Source organism: Acomys minous (assembly GCF_964271855.1).
Source record: "Acomys minous genome assembly, chromosome: 3".
In the NCBI taxonomy this organism is placed as follows: domain Eukaryota; kingdom Metazoa; phylum Chordata; class Mammalia; order Rodentia; family Muridae; genus Acomys; species Acomys minous.
The window spans coordinates 81,793,320-81,810,354 of record NC_140485.1 but is presented as its reverse complement, the minus strand read 5'-3'; the positions used below and the strand labels follow the sequence as shown (position 1 = coordinate 81,810,354).

The 17,035-nt window shown below is 46.8% G+C and overlaps 1 long non-coding RNA gene across 1 annotated transcript; it reads left to right on the top strand.

The window, feature by feature from the left end:
* The first annotated feature begins 763 nt into the window (after positions 1 to 763).
* On the top strand, positions 764 to 16,755 carry LOC311593241. The gene is made up of 3 exons (XR_014777635.1): positions 764 to 973; positions 1,556 to 1,809; positions 16,266 to 16,755. It is a non-coding gene; the product is annotated as an uncharacterized lncRNA (long non-coding RNA).
* The last annotated feature ends 280 nt before the right edge of the window (positions 16,756 to 17,035 follow it).

The following is a 17,035-nucleotide window of genomic DNA, read 5'->3' as shown; positions in this document are numbered from 1 at the left end:
GAACTCAACCCATGCCCTCAGATACAAACCCCCAAACAAACGGCCCACAGGATAAAGCTGAGCCATCCCTGTGTCCTCTAACGCTTCCACCGCCTCTCAGCCTCCAGGTCCTCACCTGCTGTGCCCTTACCAAGGTGCATTTGATACAGTTTTCTTCTGCTGCTTTTTTTTCTTTCATTCTGTGATGGTGGTGGGTGTGTAAATTCACTTATATCCATTACCAACCTGTTCCTTCCCACGGCCTCACAAATCACCATGGCATCTCCACTGGCACACTGGACTGGGACCAGGGGGGCTCAGAGCAGAGGTAAGGTAGACATGTGTCCCCTACAGAGAAAGCTTGGAGCTCTCTCTTCAACAACGCTGCCCCCGTAAGCGAGAGTGTAGGCAAGCTGAGTCTGGGGTAGTGGCGCACGCCTTTAGTCCCAGCACTTGGGAGGCAGAGGCAGGTAGATCTCTGAGTTCAAGGCCAGCCTGGTCTACAGATTGAGTTCCAGGACAGCCAAGGCTACACAGAGAGATCCTGTCTCAAAAAAAAAAAAGTGGAGACAAGTCAAGCTGGGAGCCTCCCAACTCCATCTATTTATCCCTCATTTTTAAGGTTAAACTGGTACCACCCTGCTTAGCGGATGACCAGCAATTCCATCAGCTCGGAACTTACTGTTCAGTGACTTTCACATTGGCTGATTACAGGCTTTGTAATCAGCTTTCTCCTCTTCTTCCTCTACCTGACTCAGAGCCTCACTGTGCAGGAAACCTTTGCAGAGAGAAACATCGCAGGGAACGTCTCGTGGTACCCCGGCTGCTTCTGGCCACTTCCACTGACTCGTGCTGCTTTGGCAGAGCCTTGCTGTTCCTGCTGCCCCATGCCACCATTACGACTTCCTGTTGCTGTTTGCTGTTGGACTGGACCGGACCGCTGGTACCCTGATAACACGGAGTGGAATTGGCCCGATGAACTATGTCTAAACAGGTCCACAACTCCTTTTTCCTAATAATATTCTTTCTCCTCTTCTTTTGGACGGTGGGTTAGAAGTGAGGTCGAAGTGTTTAAGAACCCTATATAAACTAGGTTCTGAAAAAAAAAATCTAAGTCTACAGCCATGGGTGGTGATGACAGTGCTGGTGCTATATGTGCACATTAGCTTGGAAGCCATGTATCTTTATCTCCTAAAGAAAGATGGCAGGAAAACCCAGGCATCTATCCTAACCCAGAAAGCCACCAAGCATTGGCATGCTTGCAGTGACACAGCCCTCAGTCACCCCAGAGAGTGGAAGCCACCAGCAGGGGGAGATGGGGTTTCCCAAGCAGCAGCTCCACACCAGCAGTGTGGTGGGGGGGGGGGGAGTGGGAGACTGGGGAGAGTAAGTTATACCATGAGTTGATAGAACAAATGCCTGAGACAAACAGTGAAAGGAAGCTAGTCTTTTTGGGGTGCTGTATGCAGTGTGTACTACTGCTGTCTTCAGTACTCTGTACAGTCTTCAGTACATCCTACTCTGAGATGCTGTCTTCAGATGCGTAAGTCACTGGGGTACACCTGTCCATCCTGAGGTGTTGCCAGCTGTGAGGCCCACTCATCCTGAAGTGTTGCATACAATGCGGTATGCCTGCTCGGAGAGTCTTCCAGAGAGTATGTCCATCCTGAGGTCCTGTGGCTGGCAGCACATCCTGCAGCTGCTTGTCACAATGCCTCCCTGGGCCTGGCATAGCCACAGAGAGCAGGAAGGAAGAGACTTTGCCTATGAGGCAGGGCTCCTGGCCAGCAAGGTTACCCTAAGGACTACAGGAAGCCCAGGAACCTGCAGGTGAGTCCATCAGATGGCCTTGGAGCCACATTTTGGAACGTAGTCTAACAAACCAACTGGCTTTCACCCAGTTCTCAAACCTGAGCCCACCCCTCACCCCTACTTCAAGGTCACCTCCTGAGCAGCTCAGGCAGGAGACTCCCCTCCACCCTTTAATAGACAGGACCTTTCTCTCTCTCTCACACACACCTTCAGCCTGGAAGACGTGGTGCAGCGCTCTAGACATGAAGTCTAGAGATGCTGGCGACCAGAGAAATGAGGAGGAGGCTGTCAGCAGCTGCCAGCTGCAGAGATTAGACAGGAAGGCCTCCATCCCAGGCCCATCTGCTTTGTGAGCCTGACTGACATTGCGGTAGTGCTCCTCGCTGGTGCTCTCTAGAAGCGTCCACGGAGCCCACCCTGCAGGAGGATAGGGAGATGCTGTGGACTCCGGGGAAGCAGCACACAGACACTCAAATGAAACACAAGAGGCTGGGCAGTCAGAGGAGTTGCCCACGGGACTGGGTCTGGCCTAAGGAGGATTATGGGGGAGTTGGAGATGACCCTGAAGCCAAAAGGCTCTGCTGTGCTCAGCGAAGAACCCTCTGTCTTCAGGAATGGAAGGAGCAGGTAACTGAGGAAGTGCCACAGCAGGAGGGACTGCTCTTCTTTATCAACTAAGTCTGCAGGCAGAGACTTGAGGGTTAGAAGGAAGGGATGAGAATGAGGAAGGGAAGAAATGACAGGAGGGAGAGAAGAAAGCAAGTAAGGCTGTCAGGGACTGTAAGGGAGCTTGGAGAGAGGGGGGAAGGGAAGAGAAGAAGTCAAAGGAGAAGGAAGGTGATGGAAAAGAAGGTGTGGAGAGAGGAGATTGGAGGGGATCAGTGAAGGAGGAGGAGGTAGAAGGAGAGGAGGAAGCAACAACAACCCCTTCAGAAGCTACAGTGTTACACACACACACACACACACACACACACACACACACACACACACACTCACACTCATGCACGCATGCACACACACACATGTGCACTCATGCAGGACCATTGCTACATAGAATCCTGGCTTTATTCTCAAAGTAGCCATCCACAGAGACCTGGAGAGTAAGTCTGGCCCCACTCAGTGTCTCAGCAGTCCTGCAGCATACCGATGAACCTGAAGCCAGGCTGGGTGCCTCTGTTTTATGCAGAGGCTCAGGAATGGATCTGGCTGCCTTGGGTAGGGCTACCCCACCCAGACTCGGAGCCTCTGGAAGTCTCTCAGAGAAGAATGTCAACTGCAATTGTACTGGGGTCTGCAGTTGCCCTTAGTGACCAGCCACCAGGTACCTGCCCAGCCTTTGTAAAGAAGAGACACACCTGGACAGATGTGCACTGTGGCCTCTGTCTCTAGGCAGACAGAAAGGTGACAGGGTGATGACCTTTTCCTCTGAAGGGCCAGAGTCAAAGATGGGTTTGGGACTATGGTGAGGGAGGGGAGGGAAGAGTGCGGAGAGGAGGATGAGGAGGGGAGGACAGAGGCCAATTCAAGGTTTCTATGATTATCCGGCCAGAGTGCTCACGGGCTCTTGATGAGTTACTGGTCTCATTTAGCCTCCTACTTATAAAACCAGGAAGCATAGCCATCTTGAAAAAGGAAAAAAATCTGAATTGTCCTGGTAGTAAAGAATAGGAATGAATGAAAGTCAAAAGAACTGGGAGAGAGTTAGCCTTGGAGGAGAGTGACTGACAGGGATTTGTGATGCTAGGTTCTGGGAAGAGGCTGCAGCCTGTGACCTAGGCTGAGGCTCTGCCATAGACAGTAGGGCCTAATTGACTCCGGTTGAAAGCTGAAGCCAGCTGTCACCTCTGGCAGGGTGGTCAGGGCCTCCTCTCTGTGAACTGTTGGATTTTAGGAAAGACTTACTCTGCAGCTGTGAGCAGTGGCTGTTAGAGCCTTTTCTTTCTGCTACCTCTGGCAACTCAGAGAGAAAGCCGACCATTGGGAAGGGCGAGTGTTGGCCCTGCTCCTGGAAGAATGAGGTGTCAAGGGTGCTGGCATCCAGTCCCTTGCCAATGCTTTTTAAGGACCTACAGGTTGCACTAGAAGGGAGGCATTTTTAAACACACCCACATCCTGGTTCCTTGCCCATATGCAGGAACAGATCACTTCAGGGCCAAGGTTACAACAAAAGTGTCACCTGACTACCTTCTTCCTATATTGCTCTACTAAGTGAGGAGGCACATGGGGAGAAAAGTGCTGTGAGAAACAAAAGTAGACCAAGAAAACAAGGAGAGAGAGAGAGAGACTGTCCCCACCCCTGAAGTAAGGAAGGCTGTGAAAATAGACTTGGCTTCCTGGGTGTGTGCATTAATGGCAGGGAGAGTATGAATGTGTGTGTGAGTGTGTGTGAGTGTGTGTGTGTGTGTGTGTGTGTGTGTGTGTGTGTGTGTGTGACTGTCCTCAGAGCAGCAGCAAAGCTACCTGTGAGGTGGCATGATGGCTGTGCTCTGCTCAAGGGTGGGGGACCTTTCCATGCTGCTGCAGGCCAGGGCTTTATAAACTCAGAGACAGTGGGGCAGGTATGCTCATGACCAACAGCTCTGAGACTGGAGGGAGCTGGAGAGAGCTAGTAGCTTCAAGGCCTTCATAGTCAGTACAGTCAGGCCACCAAGTGTCCTTAGGGGTAGAGGGGCTGTGAGCAGAAGTGACAATGGCAGCTGAACCATCTTGGCAGAGCAGATGGATAAAGTGCACTAGAACGGGAGGATGAGGCCAAAGCTGGCTCCGGGTTTGCATTTTGATGTGGGCATGAGGTACGCTAGATGTCAAGAACATTGAGCTAATCCTACTCTGCAGCACTGGGGGGCACTGGGGGGCACTGTCACTGGCCCTCTGTGGCTCCGTCCACCATGTGTGGAAGGCAGGTAGAGAGAACTGGGCCTGGATTGTCTGCACTGGGTGCAGTGGGTGAGAGGGATCACCCAGATGGAGACGAGAGAGGGAAGAGACCAGGCAGGAGGAGACCCTGCTGCTCCTGTATTTGTACTTCTACCCGTGTTGTCCGTGGGGAGTCCCCGCCCCACCCCACCCCTGTCCCATGTGTGTCATCCTGTGAACCATGGGTTAGAAAGGCTTCACAGAGCTGGAGTAAGGTTGCTGCTTATGAAAGTCACTGGGTGGGAAGCGGGAGGTGGATTGGCTGATCGGCAGAGAAGACAAGTTCGCATCCCTCCCCCTGCCTCTGGCTCTAACAAGAGCCCCCGTTGGCCTCCACTTATCAGCAGTGATGTCTGTGCTCTGCGTCTCCCTTATTCTGGAGTCTAGAACTTGGCATGTGCCAGGCAGAGGTGTCCATGAGGCCAGCCCCCAACAGAGCCCTGGACTCTGAGTCAGTCCCAGATCCCTGGTAGACAGCATGTCACAGGAGCCCTGGGAGCTCTCAGCTGGGAACAGCTATGTGTTATGTGGCTGCGAGGAATGACAACGCTGGGAGTTTCTGGGCTCTGACTGCGGAAAGGGGGAAGGAGCTCTTGGCCACACAATTAGATAAAAATGGCCTTAAACCACGTTGAAAGAGGGTCCCTTGAAGCTGAAGTTCATAGCACACTTAATTTGAGAATATCTGACTGAGTTTCCAGGGAGAAGTTTAAAGGGTATCCCCTAACTGTACTCCACTATGGAACCCGTCTTGTGAGGGGTACTTGTCAAAACCTTGCCAAAGCACAGATATCTATAAATTGATCTATTTGTGGACTGATCAGAGAAGGTGCTCTCTGCTCCATGATATATGTGGCTCTTTTCTAAATAATATATTTTGTTCTTTTAAAGATTTATTTATTATGTATACAGTATGCACCAGATCACATTATAGGTGGTTGTGAGCCACCATATGGTTGCTGGGAATTGAACTCAGGACCTCTGGAAGAGTAGAGTAGTCAGTGCTCTTAAGCGCTGAGCCATCTCTCCAGCCCACTAAATAAGATTATAAAAAAGATTACTTATTTATCTTATGTACAAGTGCTCTCTCTGCATATACGCCTGCACCTGTTACAGATGATTGTGAGCCACCATGTGGTTACTGGGAATTGAACTCAGGATCTCTGGAGTCAGTGCTCCTAACTACTGAGCCATCTCTCCAGCTCAGCTAAATAAGATTTTATTGCCATATACACAGAGTCCTTTTTTTAGTGCCAAAACGTGGGCATCTATTGGTTTTGTCTGCAGTACCCTTCTCCTGAGGGCCTTCCATGGCACAGGCACATCTTGATTCCTCCATCAGCAACACACCACAGAAAGATGCCTGGGCCTAGACATTGATGAGGACTTCTGAGCTGGTCCAGCCATCCCCTTCTGTGGCAGGCCCATGGAGCAGATGGGGAAAGTCTGCGGGTTTGCATAGCTGCCTGGTAAAAAGGTGGGAAGTAGAGAGAAGCAGAGGGAAACCAAGGACGCAAGAGTCAGCCACGTAACACCTTTGTGTCACTTTGTGTGCTGCTGCACCTAGAGGCTGCTTTGAGCCTCTAGGTTTTCAGCTTGGCCTCTAGATCCAGCTACCAGAGGCATAAACGTTCCACTTTTGAAAATGTTATGTGCTTTCTTTCTATAGAAGATGGGACTGAACGCATGCTGGCTGATGGGTGCAGAGGGGGTGAACACTGTTCTTGCTCATTTGGGCTCACAGTTCAGGGCATTAAATCTTCTACAACAGAGAAATGGGCAGCGAGAGACGAGGTATCTTGCTCCCAGTATCTTGCTCAAGGGCACACTACCAAAGACTTGATGCTATGGGTTGGAGGTAAGGCATCTCCCACAGGCTGCATTTGAACACTTGGTCTCCAGTTGGTGTTACTGTTTTGGGATGTGGTGGGCCATTTAGGAGTGGGGTTGGGGGGCAGGGGCTGCTGAAGAAAGTAAGTTGCTGGGGGTGGACCAGGAAGTATTCTCTGCTTCCTAGGCCAATGCCACATAGAGAGCTTCCCCACATGCCAGCTTCTCCAGCAGCCATGCTGCTCTTCCTGTGGAATTCTTTATATCTGACCTGTGGACAAAGAGTAGACTCCCTCGCTGAAATGACCCCTTTCAGGCATTTTGTCCCCTCCCCCACACAGACAAAGTAACTAATGTGACTAAGATCCTCCCAAGGAAGAAATCTCAGGATGTGTCTGTTACCTCGAAAGTAGTGCCTTTGGGGGACATTCAGGAGCCAAACTCTCTCAAGCGTGTCTTAGGGTGGAGGATGAGAAGGCCTCCACTAATCTAAGTGACAGTGTCCAGGTACCGGGAGACATGCCCTGCACCCTAGGGAATGAGGTTAGTTGTACTCAGTGCCCTGAGGTCCAGCTATTGCTAGAGATCGATCATCTTCTCCATTTGGATGGACTATTGTTTTGTTTTGTTTCAAGAACTGATAGTTTAAGTGTGGTGATGTGTAGACATGTTCGGTCCTGGTTGTACTGAACCTTTGATTAATAGAGACTGCCACTTTGATATCTTATGAACTATTCACACGATTTCCTTGGCCTGCACTGTGTGGTAGGATCTTTAATGTTCCCACTGGGGCTTCATTTCATGTGTACAGGTGGTGGCGCTCATGCAAATCTATAGCATGTGGCTCCAAGAACATGGCAAGCGTTGGTTCAGACCCATGCCCCTTAGCTGCAGATGCCACAGTCACATGAATGCCCACTGTGTTTCCAGTGGGAATAACATCTCCGTTTTGACACCTTACTGGCTTAGATCATACAGAAAACAGAAATGTGCTCTTATTGAGAGAAAGCCCCCAGTAAAAGAGCCAAAAATAAAGTGCGAAATCCTCCTCTCTCTAGTGGTCAGCTCCTCCCTACTAGAATCCAGACATAGAGTTCACAGTTACTTATACAAGCAACTAGGATGTAACTCGAGGAGCCCCTGGTGCCTTAGTCTAAACGGTCAATTTCACAGAAGGAAATGGGCGGTGTTATAAAACATAATCATCTGTCCTCTTTTGTTGTTGTTGTGGTTTTTTGAGACAGGGTTTCACTGTGTAACAGCGCTGGCTGTACTGGATTCTCATTGTAGACCAAGCTGACCTGGAACTCACAGAGAGATGGCTGCCCCTGCCTACCAAGTGCTGGGAGTAAGGTCATGTGCCACTACACCTGGCGGGATCTGTCTTACTCAAGTAAGAGACATACACGAAGTGCCCAAGAAGCAAGGCCAGAGAATATCTAAAGGCTACAAAACGGACCCCTTTCACTCTTAGGTGAGGAACTCTTTCAGAATCCACCTGCTGGGTGTCTGCCTAAAGTACCTATTATTCACTGAAATGTCCAGCAAATATTTCACCCTGCACCTTGTGTAGGGATACTGCTGCCACAGCAGCTGTAATGTCAAACAAAGGAGTGGGCCTCAGGCTACAAGGCTCCTCAGTTCCTGAGGATGTGGGGCCCTAAACACTCTTCCACCGGAGTCCCAGAATGCAGGCCACTCTACCCTTACAACACACACCACACAAATGACAACACCACGACCTTGTACCTCTACATCATAGCATAACTTTAATAACTGAAGATTTTCCGTCTCCAATGCCTGTGGGAGGAATGCTTTTCCTGTCTGTAGGACTGTAGTGGATGTAAACATGTTTTTGTTTTGATCCCAAGTGTGGGATAGCTATTAGATGTAAACATATTTTTGATTTGATCGCAAGTGTGGGATGGGGAACAGACTTGTGAGAAAACAGGTGATGATTATGCAGTCGAAGCTGAACCACCTCGTGCGGGGCCTTGGTTTTTGCCAGGTGAAAGACATCCTAAGACAGACTCTCAGAGGATACACACACACACACACACACACACACACACACACACACACACACACACACACGCCCAAAAGAAGGAAGCTGGGGCTTTTTGGTTCTCAGTATCCTTTGGCTGTTCTTTGCTGTTATGTCCAAGTCGAGAGACCTCCGTAGACCATCAGAGACCAGCCGGATGCAATTCACACAGGATCTTTTCACTGAGCAAGCTTGGGAGCAAGGACTGTCTGTTCCCCAGAAACTGGAGGAAGGTGGCGGCCTCGACTCCTTAGGATACAGGGTTCATAAGGGCAAAAACCGCAAGCGGGGCTTTCAAGCCTTTGCATTACATGATTGGGTAAGGGGGTTGGTTATAGGGAAGTTGGCCTTAACGCTGATGAGTTATAATAGGGGAGGGGGCTTTGGGCCAAGCCATAAGAGGAATCTTCTCTAAGATTTATCTACTGTAACATTGTGAGTTTTTCAAGTTATGAGCTGGCCCGTAGCGGTTAACTCCTGGTGTTACCGGGCTTACTTTTGTGGGCTTTCCTAGGCCTTGGGTAATTAGAGGAAGGGGGCAGTTCTCTCAGAGAGCAAGACAGGCTTGGTGCAAGATGGCCTCTGTTTAGCCCTTTCAATCACTCCACTTTGAGATAATCCTAGAGAAAACCGCTCCAGTGAAGGCTGCGATGCTCCAAGTTCTTGTTGCTGCTCTGGGTTCCAGCTGCTGTTCCAGGTTCCAGCAGCAACTTTGGTGGAATTGCTGGTCTGCTGAAATCCTGCTGACTACACTAGGGGAATCGCTCCCAGGAAATGAATTCAACAAGGTCTACTTCTCCTGTTCCCTTTTACCTCATTTCTCTCCCATCTAGGGTAGGTGAGTTGGAAGGAAGGTATATGCATTAAACAAACCCAACTAAAGTAGGTTTGGAAACGGCAAAGGCTACATAGCACCTAGGTTGACATTTTTCTTTCTTGGTTGTACTGAAGATGTCTGCCTACTGCCTTCAGGGCTTCTGGATTCCAAAGAGACATCTAATGAGTCTCTTGGGGGAGCTGGGATCAGTTTCTTCCTTTGAGTCCCACCGATGTACCTTGTCCTGGAATGTCTTGGGAGACTGAACATTTTGTTACAGTTGTATAATGCCGGTGAGGGGCGCTCATAGTTTCCACAACAATCCAAGTGTAAAGAGAGGAATGCAAACTTTGAATGGAGGTATGTGAGATCTGTAACAGACAGGTGTTGCCAGAGCATTTTTGGTTCTACTTGCAAAGGGCATTGGAGCATCCTCTGGGCTCACTTACTTCCTGGTAAATGTCAGAGTCTATACCCAGGAAGGCATAGATTTGGGGCCTATATCATCATTGTTAGCATTCCTATTGTTCTTACTATTGAAGTGGGGATGGTCTTTGCTCTGATGTACAGTGAAATGTCCCCTATAGATGCTGTGTTTGAACATGTGGTCTCCAGCTGGTGATACTGTCTTGGGAAATTGGGGTCTAGCTTTGGGAGGTGAAGGTCTAGCTCCAGAAAGCATTTTTCTGGCCTGGCATCAGAGGTGGGGTGACTACCAGGACAGTGTAGGAAACCGCATGCTAACACTTGCTAACACTCCCGCCACCATGCCTTCCCTGTTCCCTCATGGTGTGAACCAAACCAGACCTTCAGCAAGCTGCTTCTTGCTGGGCACTTGTTGCCCACAGAGACACTATTACAGTCCTTCTGGACAGGAGTGTGCCCAGCCCTCATTGGTCCATGGCTGCTGTGACCTCACAAAGAGCCACTGTGAGGGATGGCTGGTACCTGTGCATATAATGTACTGCCTAGGGCTGGATTTTGTCCTTCTAGCACAGAGAGCTAGAGTGTGGTGATCTGTGCGACTTCTACTTTGGTGGAGTTTTCGCTTGGAATACTGGGGAAGTTTGGCCTTGGATGCTGGCAACCATTTGACTTTGACAGAGTGAGCCTTTCCTAGCACTCCCGGGTGTGCTTTGGGGCTGTTGGCTGTAGCTTTTTATTTTACTCTTTTACATTTATGGTTTGGTTTACATATTTTGAATGTTTGTTGTTAATTTTCTTTCATCTGTTTTAACTACTCATTTCCTTTGTCTTTTATTTCTTTTGTATTAATTATTTCAGATTACATCTCAGTTGTTCTCCCCTCCTTGTATCCTCCCATTGTTCCCTCCCTCCCTCTTTCACCCTATTCCCATCCCCTAGGTCTGTGACAGAAAGGGAACTCATCCCCCACCATATGGTCACAGCCTATCAAGTCTTATCTTGGTAGCCTGATTATTCTTTCTCTGAGTGCCACCAGGTCTCCCCACCAAGGGGAAGTGGTCAAATATGGGGCCCTTGGGTTCATGTCAGAGTCAGTCCCCACTCTCCACACAGCTGTGGAGAATGTCCTGTGCATGGGCTAGGTCTCAGTAGGGGTTCGATGTTTACTGCATGTGTTGTCCTTGGTTGGTGCAGTAGTTTAAGTAGACACCCCTGGGTCCTGACTCACCCGTCACAATGTCCTTCTTGTAGGTTTCTAGGACCCTCTCGGTCCCTCTATTTCCCTATTCTCCCACACATCTCTCACTTAGGTCCCAATAGGAAGTCTCCACATCTATCCCAATCTCCTGGTAAGTAAAGACTTTCATGGGGCATCCTTTTGGGCCTAGTGTTCAATTATAAGTGAGTATATACCATGTGAGTCTTTCTGGGTCTGGGTTAAGTCACTCAGTATGATCATTTCTAGTTCCATCCATTTGCCTGCAAGTCTCAGGATTTCTTTTATTTTTATTTTTTAAATTAATTAATTAATTAATTAATTATTTTATTTTATTTTATTTTATTTTTTACAGGATTTCCTTTGTTTTTTGTTTTGGTTTTATTTTGATTTTTCGAGACAGGGTTTCTCTTTGTAGCCTTGGCAGTCCTGGACTCCCTTTGTAGACCACGCTGGCCTTGAACTCACCTGCCTCTGCCTCCCAAGTGCTGGAATTAAAGTTGTGGGCCACCATGCGTGTGCCACCATGCCCGACTCCATTTTCCTGTTTTAATAGCTGATCAGTATTCCATCGTGTAAATGTACCACTGTTTCTTTATCAATTCTTCGACTGAGGGACATTTAGGTTGTTTCCTGGTTCTGGATATTATGAACACGACTGCTATGAACATGGTTGGGCATATGTCTTTGTTGTGTGGTGGAACATCTTCTAGGATTATTCCAAGGAGTGGAATAGCCGGGTCTTGAGGTAGCGCTATTCCCAGTTTTCCGAGGGAGTACCAGATAAATTTCCAAAAGTGGTTGTACAAATTTGTACTCCCACCAGCAAGAAAGGAGTGTTCCTCTCTCTCCACATCCTTGCCAGCATGTGGTGTCACTTGAGGTTTAGATCTTAGCCATTCTGATGGGTGTAAGGTGGAATCCCAGAGTCGTTTTAATTTGCATTTCTTTGCTGACTAAGAAAGATGTTGAGCATTTCCTTAAGGGTTTCTTTGCCATTTGATAGTCCTCTGCTGAGAATTCTCTGTTTAATTCTGAGCACCATTTCTTAATTGGTTTATTTGGCTTGGTGGTGTTTAATTTATTGACTTCTTTATATACTTTGGATATTAGACCTTTGTCAGATGTAGGGTTGGTGAAGATATTTTCCCAGTCTGTAGGCTGTTGCTTTGTTCTGTTGACAGTGTCTCCTGCCTTACAGAAGCTTCTCAGCCTCATAAGGTCCCATTTATTAATTTTTGACCTTAAGGCTTGGGCTGTTGGAATTTTGTTCAGGATGTTGTCTCCTGTGCCAATGAGTTCCAGGCTCTTCCCCACTTTTTCTTCTAACCGAATGTCTCTGGTTTTATGTTGAAGTCTTTAATCCACGTGCACTTGAGTTTTGTGCATGGTGAGAAATATGAGTCTACTTACATTTTTCTACATGTAAAGACATCCAGTTAGACCAGTACCCTTTGTTGAAGAAGTTACTCTTTTTCCATTGAATGGATTTGGCTTCTTTGTCAAATATCAAGTGCCCATATATGTGTGGATTTATTTCTGGGTCTTCCATTTGATTCAGTTCCATAGATCAACCATCCTATTGCTCTGCCTGTACCAAGCTGTTTTAATTACTGTTGTTCTATAGTACATCTGGAGATCAGGTATGGAGATTCCTATGGAGGAACTTTTATTGTATGGGATTGTTTTTGCTATTCTGGGTTTTTTTTCCATATGAAGTAGAGAATTGATCTTTCAATGTCTTTAAAAAATTGTGTAGGTAATTTGATAGGGATTACATTGAATCTGTAAATTAGTTTTAGTAAAATGGCTATTTTTTATGAGACAAGGTTTCTCTGTTTAGCCTTGGCTGTCCTAGACTCACTTTGTAGATCAGGCTGGCCTCGATCTCATAACGATATGCCTGCCTCTGCCTCCCGAGGGCTGGGATTAAAGGCGTGCACCACAACGCCTGGCAAGATGACCATTTTTACTATGTTAATTCTCATAATCAATGAACAAGGGAGATCTTTCCATCTTCTGATGTTATCTTGAATCCCTTCAGAGATTTGAAGTTTTTTTCAAACAAGTCTTTCAGTTACTTGGTTAGAGTTACTCCTAGATATTTTATATTCCTTGTGGCTATCGTGAAAGGTGCAGTTCCCCTACTTCCTCCTCTGCATGATTGTCATTTGTATATAGGAATGCTACTGAGTTTTTGAATTCATTTGTATCCAGTCATTTTGCTAAAGGTATTTATCAGCTGTAGGTGTCCTCTGGAGGAATTTTGGATGTCATTTATGTATACTATCATTATCCTCTACAAATAGGATAATTTGACTTCTTCCTTTCCCATTTGGATCCCCTTGATCTCTTTTTGTTGTCTTATTGTTGTGGCTAGAACTTCAAGAACCATATTGAAGAGATATGGAGAGAGCGGGTAGCCTTGCCAGGTCCACAATTTTAGAGGAATCTCCTTGAGTATCTCTCCTCTTAATTTGATGTTGGCTATTGGTTTTTTGTATATAGCATTTATTATGTTTAGGTATGTGCCTTGTATCCCCGATCTCTCCAAGACTTTAAACATGAATGGGTGTTGGATTCTGTCAAATGCTTTTTCTGCATATAAGCAGTTGGTCATGTGGTTTTTCTATTAGTTTGTTCATATGGTGGATTACATATTGGATTTCCATATATTAAACCATCTCTGCATGCCTGGAATGAAGCCTACCTGGTCATGGTGAATGATATCTTTGATATGTTCTTGTATTCAGTTTGCAACTACTTCATTGAGTATTTTCATGTCAATATTCATAAGAGAAATTGGTCTGAAATTCTCTTTTTTGGTTGGGTCTTTGTGAGGTTTAGGTACCAACCTGACTGTGGTCTCATAGAATAAATTTGGTCATATTCCATATATTCAATCTTTGGAGTAGCTTGAGGAGTATCAGTATTAGCTCTTCTTTGAAGGTCTGTTAGAATTCTGCGCTGAAACCATCTGGCTCTGGGCTTTTTGTGTGGGAGACTGTTAATGACTGCTTCTATTTCTATAGGAGACATAGGACTATTTAATTTGTTCATCTGAACTTGATTCAAGTTTGGTAAGTGGAATTGATCAAGAAAATTATCCATTTTCCTTAGATTTTCAAATTCTGTGGCATATATGCCTTTGAAGTACGATCTTATGATTCTTTGTATTTGTTCAGTGTCGGTTGTTATGTCTGCATCAATTTGGATAGTGTCTCTCTGCCTTTTAGTTAGTTTGACTAATGGTTTGTTTACCTTGTTCATTTTCTCAAAGAACCAGCTCCTGGTTTTGATGAATCTTTGAATTGTTCCCTTTGTTTCAGGTTGTTGATTTCAGCCCTGAGTTTGATTATTTCCAGATGTCTCCTCCTCTTGTGTGTTTCTGCTTCTTTTTTTTCCTAGGCCTTCGATATATGTCATTCAGTGGCTTATATGGGATGTTTCCAATTTCTTTATAAAAGCACTTAGCGCTATGAATTTTTCTCTTAGCATTGCTTTCAATGTGTTCCACAAATGTGGGTATATTCTTCCTTCATTTTCATTGAATTTCAGGAAGTCCTTAATTTATTTCTTCCCTGACTCTGGTGTCATTAGGTAGAGTTGTTTAGTTTTCTTGTGTGTGTAGGCTTTTGTTCTTTCTGTTGTTGTTGAAGTCCAGCTTTAGACCATGGTGATCTGATGGGATACAAAGTATTTGTTTCTTCCATTATCTTCATTACTAAGGATTTGAGGTCATTTTCTTGTATTTCAATTGTGTTTGAGTTCTCAGGGTTGCTTTCCTTGGGATACCTGGTGTCTGGAGATGTCATATTGTCTGGGATTTTGTTGTTTGAGTTTTTACACTGAGTTTTGTTGTTGAGTTTTAGTCAGTCATCTTGCTATCTCTGATGTTGTGAGGTAGCTTCTGGTGTCCTTCACTAGTTGTTGAGAGAGGATTGTGAGTAAGTGATATAGGCCAAGAACCCTTTACCTGTGGGGATCAAGAAACTCTTCCCTGGAATAGGCAGGTGACTTGGTGTCATTTGCAGGAGCCTTTGCTCCACACACTGGGTAGGTGCTGGTGCTCTGCAGCCCCAGGAACAGCTTGAGGTAGTGTATGTAGAGACGGCTATCCTGTCTTTGGCTGGGCTTTGAATACCCTGCATTCAGGCCTTTGGGCTTTGGCGCCTAGGCTCAGGTTACCCTAGAGTGCCTGGATCCCTGCTGGCTTCTAGTAGTTGTTTAGGTTTCTGCTAGGCAGTGTGGGCTAGGCTCTGCCCACCATGGAGAGTGTATCTACTGTCTTGTGACTGTTGTTGGTTGGCTAGATTTCTGTCCTATCCCCTCCTGTCCAGCCCCTACCAAGAGCATGGGAGGCCCTGCTGGGCTGTGGAGCCTGCCTAGGCAGGTCGGTTCTTACCAATTGTGTCGAACGTCTGCTGGGGTAGGTTGCTAGGTTTGTGCCCGTCCCATTCAGAATGCGCAACTGAAGCGGTTCACCCAATAGGTTGAGCGGCTAGTTATTTGTCTGCCCTATCCCCTCAATCTGGCCCAGCCTCCCTCAAGAGCATTTAAGGGCCTGCTACGCTGTGGAGCCTGGCTAGGCCAGGTCAGTTTTTTCCAGTTGTGCAGGGACAGCCCACTGGGGCCGGTACCTAGGTTCCTGCCCGGTCCCATTCAAAGAGCACACCTGTGGCTGAATAATGTGTCCACAGCTGCCAGGGCCCAGTGTGTCCCCTGGGGCTCTCTATGGACAGGAGCCAGGCAGGTGGTAGGGTAGTCTGAGGACAGATCCACCAGTTTCCCTGAGATTTCCCCAGGCCAGGAGCTCTGGTGCTTCACTGCCACAAGTTCAGTCCCATACTCCGAGTTCATGCTACTTTGCAGGCCGGTTTTGGTCCAGACTCTGGGAACTGGGCTCCCTTCCTCCTTGGACCATTGGATGGCCGGGGGCCAGACCTGCCTGTGGTCTGCACTGTGTGGATCCCTCCAACCCAATGATTTCCAAGTCTTGCAGTCTTTGGTCCCCAGTAGGCTCCTTAGTCTCCTTCCTGTAGATCAGATACAGTTCAGTGCCACCATCTTGGAAATCTCCTCTTTTGTTTCTTGTGGAATTGGCTAGTTCTTATTTTCCTATGATCTTAACATGCATCTTTTTGTGGTTTGGGAAATCTATCTTTATTACTTTTGGAAATTTTGGCCATGTTTGTCCTTAACCCACTTTTATGTTGCATCACTAGTTGGTGTTTATGGTGATCATTTACCCAGAACAACGATGAAGAATTGGTGCTGGATTAATGACATAGGTTTGGATGGCTTTGATGACCTGACTATAACAGAACATTATAACATCTTAAGAACACTTGGGATAGGATCATATGGTGATGACAGCTGGCCAGTCATGTCCTCACGCAAACTGAAGTAGCAGTAAAACTTCTCCCGAAAGGCAAGATGGACACCACCCTCATGTCAGAAATGGAAATATTGAAATCTGTAGACCACAGCAATATTATTAAACTTTTACAGTCAATAGAGGCTACAAAACATACATAATTATGGAGTATGCCTCGGGAGGCGAGCTGCTGGACAAGATCTTAGAATTTGGCTACTTACCAGAGGAGGAGTCCTGTAGACTATTTACACAAGTGCGGTGTGCCATTCATTATTGACATCGGAGAGGAATTGCCCACAGGGATATTAAGCCAGAAGATATATTAGTGGATGGCAAAGGAAACATAAAGCTTTGAGATATCGGGTTCAGAACCAAAGTTACAATGGGTCACAAGCTGAGGGATCATTGTGGGACCCTCCCTTATTATGCCCCAGAACTTTTTAAAGGTGAAGCCTATGATGCTTTCTCTATTGACATCTGGAGCTTGGGAGTTCTGTTGTTCCTCATGTCTACAGGATACCTGCCTTTCTACGGCCATACGTGGACAAGAACAAAGAGATCATGTTAGGAACATACTCCAGGAAATTCAACTTGTCACCAGAGCTTTGGGAGGTGACT